General features: G+C 39.5%; 1 protein-coding gene across 4 annotated transcripts in view; it reads right to left on the reverse strand.

Annotated features, from left to right (window-relative positions):
* The window catches only part of SYT1 (synaptotagmin 1), a 357,438-nt gene that overhangs the window by 108,704 nt on the left and 235,061 nt on the right, over nucleotides 1-13,673 (reverse strand). The gene's annotated exons all lie outside the window — the stretch shown is intronic.

Consider the following 13,673-nt stretch of genomic DNA (forward strand, 5'->3'; position numbering starts at 1 on the left):
CAAGAAGCTATCAAGGCTGCAACCACATATCAGTAGGAGCCTTTGTAGGAAGAAATCTGTTTTCAAGGTATGGTTAAGGTTAATAGCCATGTTGCTGTTCTTTTTCAGAAGCTCATTTAGCAGTACTATTATGATGAAGATGATGATGATTGATTACTAACTCCTGCCTTTTTGCACAAAAAGCACCATTCATGATTGGCTAACATAAATGCTGTAATGGTCATTAACTTTGTTGCAGGAACCACTGCCAAAGTGATAAATAGATTTGGTTTACATTAGCTACCAGCCTAAAAGCATCATTTGACCTCATTAATAGATCTAATCAAATCTGGAGTGATGCTCCCTAAGAAGGAAGACTATCCTTTCTAGGACAAGAAATCCAAGGCTTTTTTCTGGTCTCCATAAATACGGAAGTCCAAATTTTGTTTCACTGAGGTCAGGTCACAATTCTCTCCCAAATGCTTTGTGCAAATGATAGGCATTCAAGCTTTCCTTACTTCTTGTTCAGTCTGGTAGAAGTTAATGCTGCTCCCAGGAAGCATTAAAAGCTACCTGTACAAGACCAGGGAAACTGCGTTTCTGGGAGAAGTGGTCAGTTTGCTGAAGGGACCAAGAACACAACCTTTGTGTATACATGCCTGTAATTGCATGTTAGTATGTTGAAATCTACATCAAAATTATACGGTTGATGTACAGGTCTGTGGAATGAAAAAGCTGCAGACTGCATTTGGTTTCTCAGTCCACATTTCCTACACACCACCTGCAAATTGTTTCTCTTTTCCTTCATCTTTACTTCTGTAAGGTACACGTATAACACACTCCTCATTGTTGCTGTGCTTCTCACTTTGCCTACCTAGCAATGTTACAAGTTACTCATTTAGCATGCCTGGAAGCTCAGGCAGTGTGGGTGAGATGTGTGGACAGTGAGGTGGATCGAGAACTGGCTGAAGGGCAGAGCTCAGAGTTGTGATCAGTGGCAGAGTCCAGCTGCAGGCCTGTAGCCAGCGGTGTGCCCCTGGGGTCGGTACTGGGTCCAGTCCTGTTCAACTTGCTCATCAGTGACCTCTGGATGAAGGGACGGAGTGTACCCTCAGCGAGTCTGTGGATGATACAAAACTGGGAGCAGTGGCTGGTAGCCCAGAAGTCTGTGCTGCCATTCAGCGAGACCTGGGCAGGCTGGAGAGCTGGGCGGAGGGGAACCTGATGAAGTTCAGCAGAAACAAGTGTAGGGTCCTGCACCTGGGGAGGAACAGCCCCAGGCACCAGTACAGACTGGGGGCTGACCTGCTGGAAGGCAGCTCTGTGGAGCAGGGCCTGGGTGTTCTGGTGGACAACAGTGGTGATCCTGCCCCTCTGCTCTGCCCTGGTGAGGCTGGATCTGGAGTGCTGTGTCCAGTTCTGGGCTTCCCAGTTCAAAAGAGACAGGGAGAGCAGAGGCTGCAAAGATGATGAGGGGACTGCAGCATCTCCCTTATGAGGAAAGGCTGAGAGATGGGCCTGTTTAGCCTGGAGAAGAGAAGACTGAGAGGGGATATTATCAATGTATGCAAATATCTTAAGGATGAGTGTCAGGACAATGGGGCCAGGCTCTTTTCAGTGGTGCCCAGCGACAGGACAAGGGGCAACGGGCACAAACTGCACCACAGAAAGTTCCATCTGAATATGAGGAAGAAATTCTTTACCCTAAGGGTGACAGAGCACTGGAACAGGCTGCCCGGAGAGGCTGTGGAGTCTCCTTCTCGGGAGACATTCAAAACCCGCCTGAATGCTGTTCTGTGCAACCTGCTGTAGGTGAACCTGCTTTAGCAGGGGGTTGGGCTAGATGATCTCCGGAGGTCCCATCTGATCCGGACCGTTCTGTGATGCTGTGAATATATTTTCTCTCATGTTGTGCTTCAGTCTTCTTCTAACTAGCCTGAATAATTAATTTATACAAGCCCTTGTCAGGCCTTTTATTCAGTTAGGCCATGAGTTGTGTTACAGCTGTAACCCAAAGTTGTTAGTTTGATGATGTGGATATGAAAGAAGCCTGGAAAGGACTGTTTTGCAAGTGCTCGTATTACACCAAAGGACAGCACAAAATGTTCTTGTGCAGTGTAGATTACTACAGGCAGTTTGTCCCAGTGCTTTCTTTGTTCTGTTAATCTTACTGGCTATCAACAAAAGCAACTACTATCAGTTTGTCTCTTAAGACAGCAACTCTCCCTAAAAATCTCATTTAGCACTTTTATCTCCCTTTCTTTTATAAACCTGACATAAAATAGAGGTGAAGTATGACTCTGCAAGCTTTGGGACAGAGGTGGAACCCTGAAAAAGAAGATGCTTTTCATTAACTCTGTATTTTATTTGGTGATTGTTGTTTATTCTAAAATTTAGCAATATTGAAAATGGGAACCAGAGATGTCTTCTCCCCTCTCATTTTGGCCTATGGTTTGAATTATTTCCTACACAATGACATGACTTCAGCTTGAGTTAGAAGTGCTGTCATACATTAGAGCTTCCAGCTTGATGAAGGAATTTAATCTAAGTCTCTTCATTTCCTGAAGGACCACTCCAACTTTCAGATTAATATATAAAAAGTGGTGAGTTGTGCTATCTGTGCTACCAGAAGGCCCAGCCCTGTTCTACTCCTACAGACATTCCCCCAAAAGAAGGGAAGTAAGCATCTGTTCTTTGAAGGGGAAATTTTACTCCCCAGTGTTAAGCAGACAGGTGAACCACTCTGCTGCTCTGAGACACATGCTAAGGGTTTCAGATGAAGCCCCTCCATTTTAAACCCCTCTATCCAGCCTGGTGCTGGACAGCCAGCCTGGGAGGCTTTTCATTGTTCTGAGACCCTTTGACTCCCACCTGTACAGAATTTGAAGTCCAGCCCTGTAATACTGAATGCAGGCTGCAAGGTTTTCTCAAATGATGTCAGTAATTTTTTCGTGGATATGACAGAAAGAAATAACTCCCCTCTCTCAGTATCAGAGTCCACTTTTGATTATCTGCAGTAGGTGTCAGTTTTACCTTACACTGCCCAAATGAAAACCAGACACATTCTAGGCACTTACATCCCTTATGGGATCTAATTGTATGAGCTCAATTCACAGAAAGAGCAACCTTTTCCTTTATCTTCTTCTATAGTGTCCTATTGACACTGAGTGTACTCAGCACAGATTGATCCTACAGGTACATCCAGGCCAGACCTTCTCCACTATGTGAAGCATTCCTATAAGGGCATATTGAAAACTCGATGCTGAAATGTGACCGGTTTCTTCTATTCATAAATAAGAAAGAGAAGAGGAAATGCAACATTAAGCCAGCTCTGAAAATCAATTATTATACATTCCTGTTTGACTTTGCTGCAGCAAATGGTCATCAGGGTCTGACTCAAAAGTTCTATACTAGATTTGGATCTAGTGTCCTCTGTTCAGCGCTTTTTATCTTTGATTTACTTTCTGAATGATGATTTGCTAATTGGCATAGTCAGAAAGAAGTATTATTTTCCTTTTAAAGAAGGAAAGCTATGAGAGGATGACCTGTGACTTGCTTTCAGGGTCACAAAGAATGCCACTAAAACTTGAGAGTGGTCAGTCTAACCTTGTGCCCCATGTACACTTTTCTCCTGACGCTGCCATATTTCCACTGTAGTAATATTGTGCTCCAGTATTTACAGTCAACCGTAGCAGTTGCTCTACATGGAGACATTACCTTATTCCTATTTAACAGCCACTGCATCCCCTCATTACTCCAAAGTGTATTAAAGTGTATTATTAAAATCATTTCATTAAACCCCATTCTTCTCATTGGATTAATTTCATTGCTACTGACCAAAGACACTGAAAAAAATGATGAAATCTTAAAATTAAAAGTACAGAGCAGAGTTCTTGCTTCTGTCTCTGTATAAATACAATTGAACTTGAAGTGATTAACCCCATTTGGCCAGAATAGAGAAATAAAAATTAAAAGGGAACATTGTAACTAAGCATAGGAAAAATAGTCATGTCTGGAATTATAAGTCAGCTGAAATCAATGGCCATAGTCCTGATAACTTCTGTCCAGCGGGGTTTCTGTCCACGTTCCCAATTCCTCTTGCAAGTACTCTGCCATTAATTAAAGAAGCAGCCGTGCTCTTCCTAGTAAGAACTTTGCAATAGTAATTGACAACTCTTTCAAACCTGTAGCATCACCAGTAATGAACAATTAATCCTCCATCTCCTCAGAACTGAGTTAAGCTCAGAACAGAAAAGGAGAGGCAGCAAAAGAAAATGGGCTTTGTGAAGCATGAAGAAATAAAAATGAAAAGATCATAAAGAAAACAAACATTAAGGGTAGAAGAGCAATCAATAAAATCCAAAGCTTGCAAAGATTGTCTTGTAAAATAAGTACTCTAAAGGAATTTAAATAAGTATAAATGGAATTCTCAGAAAGATTTATTTAAGAGTGAATTAATTCTTCAGTGCAATTTCCTTTTTTCTTCCCTTGCATGATTGTCTCTTAGGCTATTTCACTTTCTGCATATGGTGCCACGTGACAATAGCAACACATTAATCTCCAAGTTATATATGTTCTTCGGTAGTGATTATTCCAGAAAGAAAAAGGTTAACACATTTAAATGAATGCAAATGAGATGGTGGTTTGCTATTGGCTGAAAGAGCCTCAAAACAGGCTAATAGTGATATACAGATGCAACTTTGCAACTGCAGTCTAATGAAAACTAATCCAATTAAATATGGTGCATCTGTAAAGCAGCTTGAGCACTGCAGAAAACACACAGAACTCCTTTTATAGTTGGAAAGAGCTTCCAAGAGGCAGTGTGTCTGCCATTTCACTTTATTTGGAACCACTTTAATAGCAGGTGAGTAATCAACAAATAAATTATCTGTAGCTGCACTGGAATTGTTCATTCACAGAAGCAGAAGCAGTGATAATGTATCCAGATCCATTACAACAGAAATGAGGGCCACACCAACTGGGGAAGATAATGTCCTTTCATTAGGCAAAACGATACAGTCAGAAAAAAGAAAAAAGCTTGAAGCCGTAAGTTATCCTTCAGCCTCACTTATTAAGTCAGAGCTCAACTACAAAAAAACACTTTTGCAGATGTGCTACATTACTGATTTGAGTTGTCTGTTGTCTACAGAAAAATCAGGAATGATCAAAACCTTGCCTTGTCAAGGCATTTCTTTTAAAATATTCATATTACAGAATCCTTTTTTTTCCCTGGCAAATAAACATTCCACAGACATTGTATTCAGTATGAAAACTTATTTCTCTCAATTGTAATTCTGCCACAAGCGATTCTAGCACTAAGAAATAGAATGGCCACAATGTAACAAAATAATGGGTATAATCCCCCACCCAGCATACAGTCTACAGGCTGAGACCATTGTAATAGAATCAATTCCAGTGTTGGACCTTTTCTCTTTCCCTCTCAAAAATTCAGGTAAAAAACTTCATGCTAGAAAACTGTCTTAAAATACTTAAATCAGCTATTCTCAGATGAAAGAAGGTCAAAGGAGGACAAATCTTGATGAAAAGTTCATCACAACATACTTCCACAAGGTATTACAGTAGACAAAGATACTCTGCATATTCCCACCTTAGAGAAATAGTCTGAACTTTTTACAACCTAAAATAACATGTTTGTAGAGTTAAAGATACAAAGGTACAGTGCTTGGTAGGAACCTGAATCCAGATAGGGTAAAGGGACTCTCCAGAGCTCATTGGTTTTCTTCTTTCTTCCTTTTTCAAGGCTCACTAGATTGACTAAATGTTGAATTTAGTAATATCCAGATTGCAAAAATGTTGAATTCCAGTATGTCCTTGACTCTGTGCGACAGGCATGGCTCTATATTCCTGGGATATTATCCACATCAGGCCACAATTTGTGTTAGAACAGATTTATGGAATGAAAGCATGCAAGAACTATACCGTAGAAATTACACTATCCTAGAAGGCAAGCAAATTGACACTTCCTACTGTTTTAGATGAAATATTCAGTATAAGAAAAACTGAAATAAGCTTGAGAGTAGAGCTCTGGAGACTTCTCTTTTCTTGGTTGATACCCTAAGCAGTGAGCTATTTACTCCACAGAAGACAGAAGCTAAGCCACTTCTCCCACAGAACAATGTTCCCGAGTCCCTGGGTCTTGCACGGAAGATTTCTGCATCAGCCTCAGTGAGAGGGACGAGTAATGCATTCTCTATGCAATCTAAACTATGGGGCTCTCTTCTCTATGGGGTGAGATACATGGGTTTAAACTTGTCTAGGCTAACATGTAAGCCATGGTCTTCCTTCTCTCATGACAGTGCCTTAGCAACTATCTTTATTACAAAATAAAACTGGTGACAACACTGTCAGCATTTCCCTTTCCTTCTTTAGTCCCAGTGTAGTGCCCCTAGTTCCAACAATGAAAATACAACCTCCAAGTAGAGAGCAAATAGATAAGACACATAAGTCCTATAGTGAAAGTTGGGTCTGCTATTTGAAAAAATGTACATAAGAGGGCTCTGTTATCAAAAAGAAATAAAAAATGATGAAAATTTTCAGAATTGTCCCATTAAAGTAATTTTCTTTGCTGACTGATGTTTCTGGACAAGTAGAGCTCTAATTTGAGTCCTTTCAGTTGTAAATAGTTCCATTAACTTCAGCAAAACTATGCTGAACAATGTTTGTAGGATTAGGTCTTGAGGTGATCTTAGTAATACAGAGGAAAAAAGCACTGCAAGTTTTTGACAGCATTCCTTTAACCTAGGAAAGGTAAGTTGTGGTGATTCATAGAAAGAGGATATTTTGGTAAGTCATAACTGATTTTCAAATGAAATGTCAATCTGAAATTGCTAATCAAATAGTCATTTTTATGGTATTTTTCTACATGCTAGTGTGAAATTTACTCCATTGCAGAAGCTTGCAAGAGACATCTGTCATAATTCAAAACTAATATTAAGGTGAGGTTTACGGGCTTCACAGGCTGTCACGGAGGCCCATAAGGCAGAATGAATATCCTCCTTTGTGAATGTGTGCACTGATGGTTAACAGTACCGTGCACTACACTAAAGAGCCTTAGGGTAATGGAGACTTCAAAAAAATTGTGTTTTCTTTCTCCTAAGTATGTTACACAAATAAAAGTTCAAAATGAAAAGCATTTAACTTTATATGAGGGAAATTCTATTCCTATCTAGACTTTCTTGATGTTGTATTTTATCATGGTATCATACATTTCCTAAGGAATGAAAAGGACACTGTCAAATATGTTGTTATTTTTACATCATGTTTTGGTTTCAGTGCAATTTGGACATGTTACGAGTGTGGTACAAATGTGGCTGTATATACATTGCATTAATGACATTGCATTTACTTGTTTTATTCTTTATTATTTAATTTACTAACTAGTCATTATTCATGGTATGTATATTTTTAAATTATCTTTACTATCATTCTGTATTTGATTATGCTTTTCCTGTATTTGCTCAATATATAGTATCCAGAAGACAAACTGCTTCTCTAATGTATGAAGGCCTTACTATGACTCAGCCACCTGTGAATTACCTTTAATTCAGCACAAAGTTTTAAGCCACCATAAATATAGAATTGTAAGCATACAGTAAGATAGATATTAATTTTAAAAACAATAAAAGGTACCTGATGCAAAGTTTTTAACTTATTCTAGACTTAAAACTTGACTGTATTGGAGAGCACAATGTTTAATTACATTTGAATCTTATCCCTGTGCTGCCTTTGATACATTTTCTATAAGCAAGGAATGCAGCAAAAAAAAATCATTTGCCCAAATAATCTCAGAAATACATCTGTGAATATTTGCCTTACTTTCTGATCACTGAGACTAGCATATTACTCTGCGGTGCAGCAAAGTTAGGACTTACTTGGTGAAATCTCGAAAAGGGTTTCCAGAAACTAGTGAATAACTTCTGCTTATTTTGAGATGATGGTTTGAGTGTTTCTAATCAGACTTGTCACAGACTCCTGGACCTGCTAGGAGGTAAGGAGCCTGTCCTTGAGCTGAGGAAAAGGAAGATCTCATCAATACTCCTTTTCAATGGAGCTTCAGAGCCAAAGTTATGGCTACATACAGGAACACTATATGAGAAATGCAGTTGACAGAATTTAAAATGGACCAATACATTTTATTGTTATGGTGAAATAGTCCTTCAATAAGGATGAAGTTTTTGTCTCCATCACCTGCAATATGCAGTAAGCTTGGAAGGTAGTATTTTATTGGTGCACTTGGAAGGTGCTGTGACTAGTACTCAACCCATTCAAAATCATGAATAACTTATGTTGGCAGTGTTGTCCCAGCAGACTCCACTAAAGCAAGTGAAGCTAGTTATATTTATTCAGGCACATCATGGTAAAGCTGACAGAAGAAAACCTTCCCTGGAGCAAAACTAAATGCCATCTACCTTACAGCTGAGGGCTTAGAGATTGAACATCTCTGCAGTGACTTCTGCAGATGAAACCACTGAAGAGTTAAAAATACCACCCCAAAATAAATCCTATTAAACAGCTCTCTAGTCAGAGTATTTTAATTATGGCCAACATGTAGACTATATTTTGAGCAGTTTCTGACAGGCGTACCTCTTACAAGTGGCTAGTACTTGATTGGCCTTGCATGCCTTCAAGTTGAGCCAGCTCACGCCAGGAATCAACCTTCAGGAAGACAGCATTGTAAGCAGTTTCCCTTTGGCTTCTCTCTAAACTTGGCAAAGCTGCAATTTATGCCGGCTTGTCTCTATTGTTGATCCTTATCTGAAGTCACACACAATTTTGCTGACTGCCATTGACATCACAGGGTCATACGCAACACAGTTCTCTCTTAACTCTCCTTCCAAAATTGTTTCTTGTTCAACTAGTAGCACAGGTAGCAGCAGTTAGAAAACACTTGAACAGGGATATGGGGTTTCCAGTTCATGGTTCAGTGCAGCAGTGTTCAACGTATTTATGGGGTAACAAATAACCACTGACAGGAGCTCTGTTAGTCTAGAGCAAAAAAACCAGCTAGTCCTACCCTCATGACTTCTGCCACTCTGACAAGAAAAAACTATAAATTTTACAGTACATTAGTCTTAAAGTTACTAAAAACCAAACATCTGTATTCAGTTTGCTTTGCTAAAATGTTAGCTGAATGCTTTTCACTCCTTCTTAGCAAGCTTTGTGTGAAGTAGAGGGAAAAGTAGAGAAATACTGTTTTATATTTATTCTTTTTCATCAGAAGTATCCTATGGCAGCCAGCCAGCCTGGAGAACGGAGCAGAGACTAGCACTGGCAGGGAGCCTTATGCCTCCCTCAGCCATATGTCAACAAAAATCTCAGAGGTTTTAATTTTCCTCTTTCTTCTTGTAACTGTATTCCCTGTGGAAGTCTTAGCATGGCAAAACTGTTTTTTTTGTCTGGAGAGGCAAGAAGAGTAAATGGGAGGAGAAGGTGCCGTGTGATGAGGGAACCAGGAAAAAGTAAGGAAAAGAGGCCGTGGATGGGAGACAGTGAAAACTGCAGTTTTAGATCACAGATTGGTTATCATTCACTTTCTGATCACAGACACAACCTCTAATGCTTACAAGCCATATATCTCATCAACATACTTGGTAATAGCAATTCTCAGAACATCAGACCTATTGACATAGAGATTGTGAAGACATATACTGTCATTAATGGTCAAGTCTCTGGTAGAAACAAATATTGTACCTTCTTGGAGAAAGAATCACTGATTTTACTTTTTTTTTTACCTTAGAAAAGGCAATTTTAAGTTCACCTAGCATCAGGACAGCAACATAGATATTTTACAACTCTCAGTTCTCCACTCCCCAAATGTCAGTACCAACACAATACTGATGCAAAACCCCTTTATTTTCCTTGCCCCATAAAATATTGTGGGAAACCAGGGAATATCAGCATTGCTTTGCTACATCAAGAATTCTCACTGACACTTCAGTCTCCTAACGGCTTCCAAGCCTCATTCTGACAATGCTGAATGAGTAACAAACTGCTGTAATTCAACACCCCCACAATTTGGGTAGAGTCTCATTAAGTTTGGGAACTGGGTGATAAGTACACTTCCCAACAACTGTAAGCATGGACATGATTTATTTCAGTCCTATGTTGACCTAAGTGTATTAACAACTTCTTTTTACCTCCTACAAAAACCAAACCAAGGCAAAATCAACTTTGAAACAGAGAGGCATTATAACATTTGCCAATCTATTAAAAATGATCCATTTTAGCATACATGACTGATACAATGTATGCTCCTAGCACTTTATAATGGCTGCTGACACCAGGGGAAAGAATAAAGAAGTCTGCCCAAACAGAGAACTATCAGTAGCATTAGAAGTGATCCTATAATTTTGTCTCCAAGGACTAAAGTACTGCTGTGGTCTAGCTACTGAAAGCCTTGAACCCTGTGATAGTCTGATTATGACTTTCAGATGCTTTTCAGCACTGAAGCTGAAAGGAGGGAAGAATTAGTGAGGCATCGCATCTGCTCCCTGCTCATTGCTACAGCACTCCAGTACACCCACCAAAGAGCTGAACAACTCATTAAAGCTCATGGATGACCTAAAGCCAGAAGAAAGCTAAACAACATAATCTGCCACTATCCTGGATCCCTCTCCAGCACAGAAAGCGGCACCGTGGTGGCCTGCTTCCCCCTGAGCCAGTGATGCTGGGGAACAGCCATGGAGACACACTGATGCAAGGGCTGCTCTACTTTGGAAGAAGCATAAAACCAATGTCCTCAGCTTTTGTGGTGATAAAAGATCCCCTGGGATTTTCCCAAAAGGATTGTAATGCCTTACAGCCCCATCCAACTCTCATTAAACTAAATGGAAAGAACCTCAATCACTTGTGTGGAAATTGGATGTTTGCAGGCTTGGCTGAAATCCCAAGTGAGGTAATTACATTCTTCCAGCAGCTTCCATTGGAAAATTTCAGCGCCCCCCCATCCCAAATGATCTCAAAGTAGCACTCTACTGATCATTTAAACTAAACAACTGCCCTAAACGCTGTCTTTTTTTTGACAACGATCATGAAAATGTGTGTTGTGATAATAAGCCATGTGAGAAAAAAGGGTACAACTCTCAGCAAGCAGCCTACTAAAATGAAATGGAAGGTAAAAAAATTACACTGATATTTATGAAGGTCTGAAAAGAAATTTGCTACTACCACTATACATGTGTGTGGTACATGTCTCTAAAATTACATCACTTGCAGAGTTACAAACTTTAAAAATAACCATAGCTAAAGTATAATTAATTTACATTTAAATATGAATTAATGTAGCAGTTCATCAGGTAAATTGCACCGTGTATTAGAAATGTGTTTACAGTCTTGATCCTCCAAACCACTTGTGTGTAACAAATTTAATTTGATGCACTATTCAGGACCTTAAAGGTTAGTACATGTTTAAATACTTTACTGGATTAAACCTTTTGAAATTCTAAAATCTGCTGTGTATCATTTCAGTACCTGAATTTAGCCTGCAAACCCATGTTTAACTTGTGTGGCTGTATCAAGTTTGAATGTACTTCTGTTGCCTTTTAGGTTATCTACAGGAGTGGTGTAGGTCAGTCAAGGAAAATACTTAAAAAAAAGAAAAAAACTGTTCATCAATTTGCACTCATTCTGCACTGCAGGGTTCAGCTAGCATTGCCATGCCATCAGAGATTTGGTATCAAAGATTATTGTACCTAATGCGGACAGAACTTAGGGGACTAGCTGTTTGTTTTTAAAGAGTCCTTTTCTACCAGGAATTACTGGGGTAAACATTCAGTTCAACATCATAAAAATGCTTCTTGATGTTATCATTATAGCATTACAGGTAGTTTTGTTATTCTAGGTGTCAATGAGAAGTAGTAGGGTATTGGACAAATCCACGGACTTTGCAGAATCAAAGCCCAGCTGTCAGCAGGTTCCTAGCAAAGTGAGCTGCTGCAAATCATGGACGTTCAACAGTGTAAACACTTTAGTTAATGCATTAACAGAATAGAAGAAAAAAGATTTTTGTAAATGGTTTTCCTCTTCCGACATACCTGTATTTATATCAAGAAAAGCAGTGTGCATAGGTATTTTTGTACCACACAATCACTGTTGAATAAATGCATGGCTGTTCCAGAACAGTCAAGTCAATTTTGACAATTTTTTATGCTATGTTATCATTGTTAATATTATGCCCTGAGTTCAGGTAACGTTAAGCTTTCTTGTTTGTCCACTGGTCCTCTCCAACCCTCATAATATTTTCTGTTGCCTTGGCCACCTCACTGTCCTAGGACATACAACTCATCAATAAATATGTCATGAGGTAAGAGAGTTTAGAAATTTGTATTCTGGAACAGATTCCTATAAAGTGATTACCATCACTGAGTTGTAATCTAAAATGGTATGCTAGACTGAAATTTATGAATAGTAAGCTTGCTTTATCTTCCTCTGCAGGTAAATCTGCACCCATGGCATATTACAAACAAGAAACTGACTTCGGGGCTGAGACCTGAAATGCTGTATTCCAGCTCAGAGCACGTGCTTGCTGAAAATTAGGTACTGAGGTCTTAGAAAACATGATAAAATAGTTGGCTTCGGAGAAGAAGTGAGGTTTCAAACCTAAAGAAGAAACAAGTCTGAATGTTGGGTTAACAAGTATATTGTTTATGCCAACTTTCATGTGAGCTCTGTCTAGGAGAAAAGTGTTAATAAATACATAAATGAAATACCACAGAAGGCAAACAGAAAAGCCAATGAACTCTGGTAAGGAAGGAACATAATATCTGTAAGAAAGGTACAAAAATTATTATCAACACTGTTGACTGCATGAAGAATATATTGCCTCTCTATAAACTGTGTCTTAGACCTGGAGGTTTCCTTTCCATTGGGGTACAGCCATATGGGGGATGGTCCTGACACAGCTCCAGGGTGAGAAAACTCCTCATGTGGAAATGACTTTCAATCCTATTAGCAGCTCACCAGCTTGGGATAATCCTTCTCCCTTCTTCTTCAGGGGACTGCCACCTCTACTTCACTGTGTCAAAGAAATAGTTTGTGTGGCTGCTTCAAACTGGCAACATGGGAATTGCCAGCAAAGGTTGAGGAGTATCATTCAGGCTGCAGCCTAAAACACCTGAGTTCCTGGTCTTCTTGAGACTAAAGGAGATCAAAGGATCAAGCTGGAAAACTAACTTGGATCTGCCTTTCCTGCAGGAATAGTGAGGAAAGAAATGCAGGATTCATGGTGTCTACTCTAGCCTAGTGTGGGACTTTTGTTTAAGAGTAAGGAGCCCTAAATACCCAGTGTTATTTGCTTATTTTGTCCAATGGCATTTCACAGCAAAATGCATATGCTGTCCTTCAGCCAGGTCTTTGGTCCAGTGAGCTCCCTTGGTCTTCATCAGATTGTACATTGACAGAACAGTGAAACCACTAAAGTGAGAGAAACCAGGTCTCTAAGTCCAGGGAAATTGTTTTCAGGTTGTGACTCTGTTTGTTATAAGGGCCTAACCTAGGACTCTTCCTAGATATCGAAGTCTGTGTGACCAGTACCATTTCAGTCACATCTCCCTCCAGTTTTTCCTTCTTGATAAACCTGGGCCTCCTGTTTCTGTGTTGTTCTGAAGAGAACAAAGGCATTTAACTCAAATTTGTGAACTTGTCTCCCAGAGCCTGGTTCCTAAAAGTTAGAGTGT

The sequence above is a fragment of the Falco rusticolus genome, chromosome 5, assembly GCF_015220075.1.
Source record: "Falco rusticolus isolate bFalRus1 chromosome 5, bFalRus1.pri, whole genome shotgun sequence".
Lineage (NCBI taxonomy): Eukaryota > Metazoa > Chordata > Aves > Falconiformes > Falconidae > Falco > Falco rusticolus.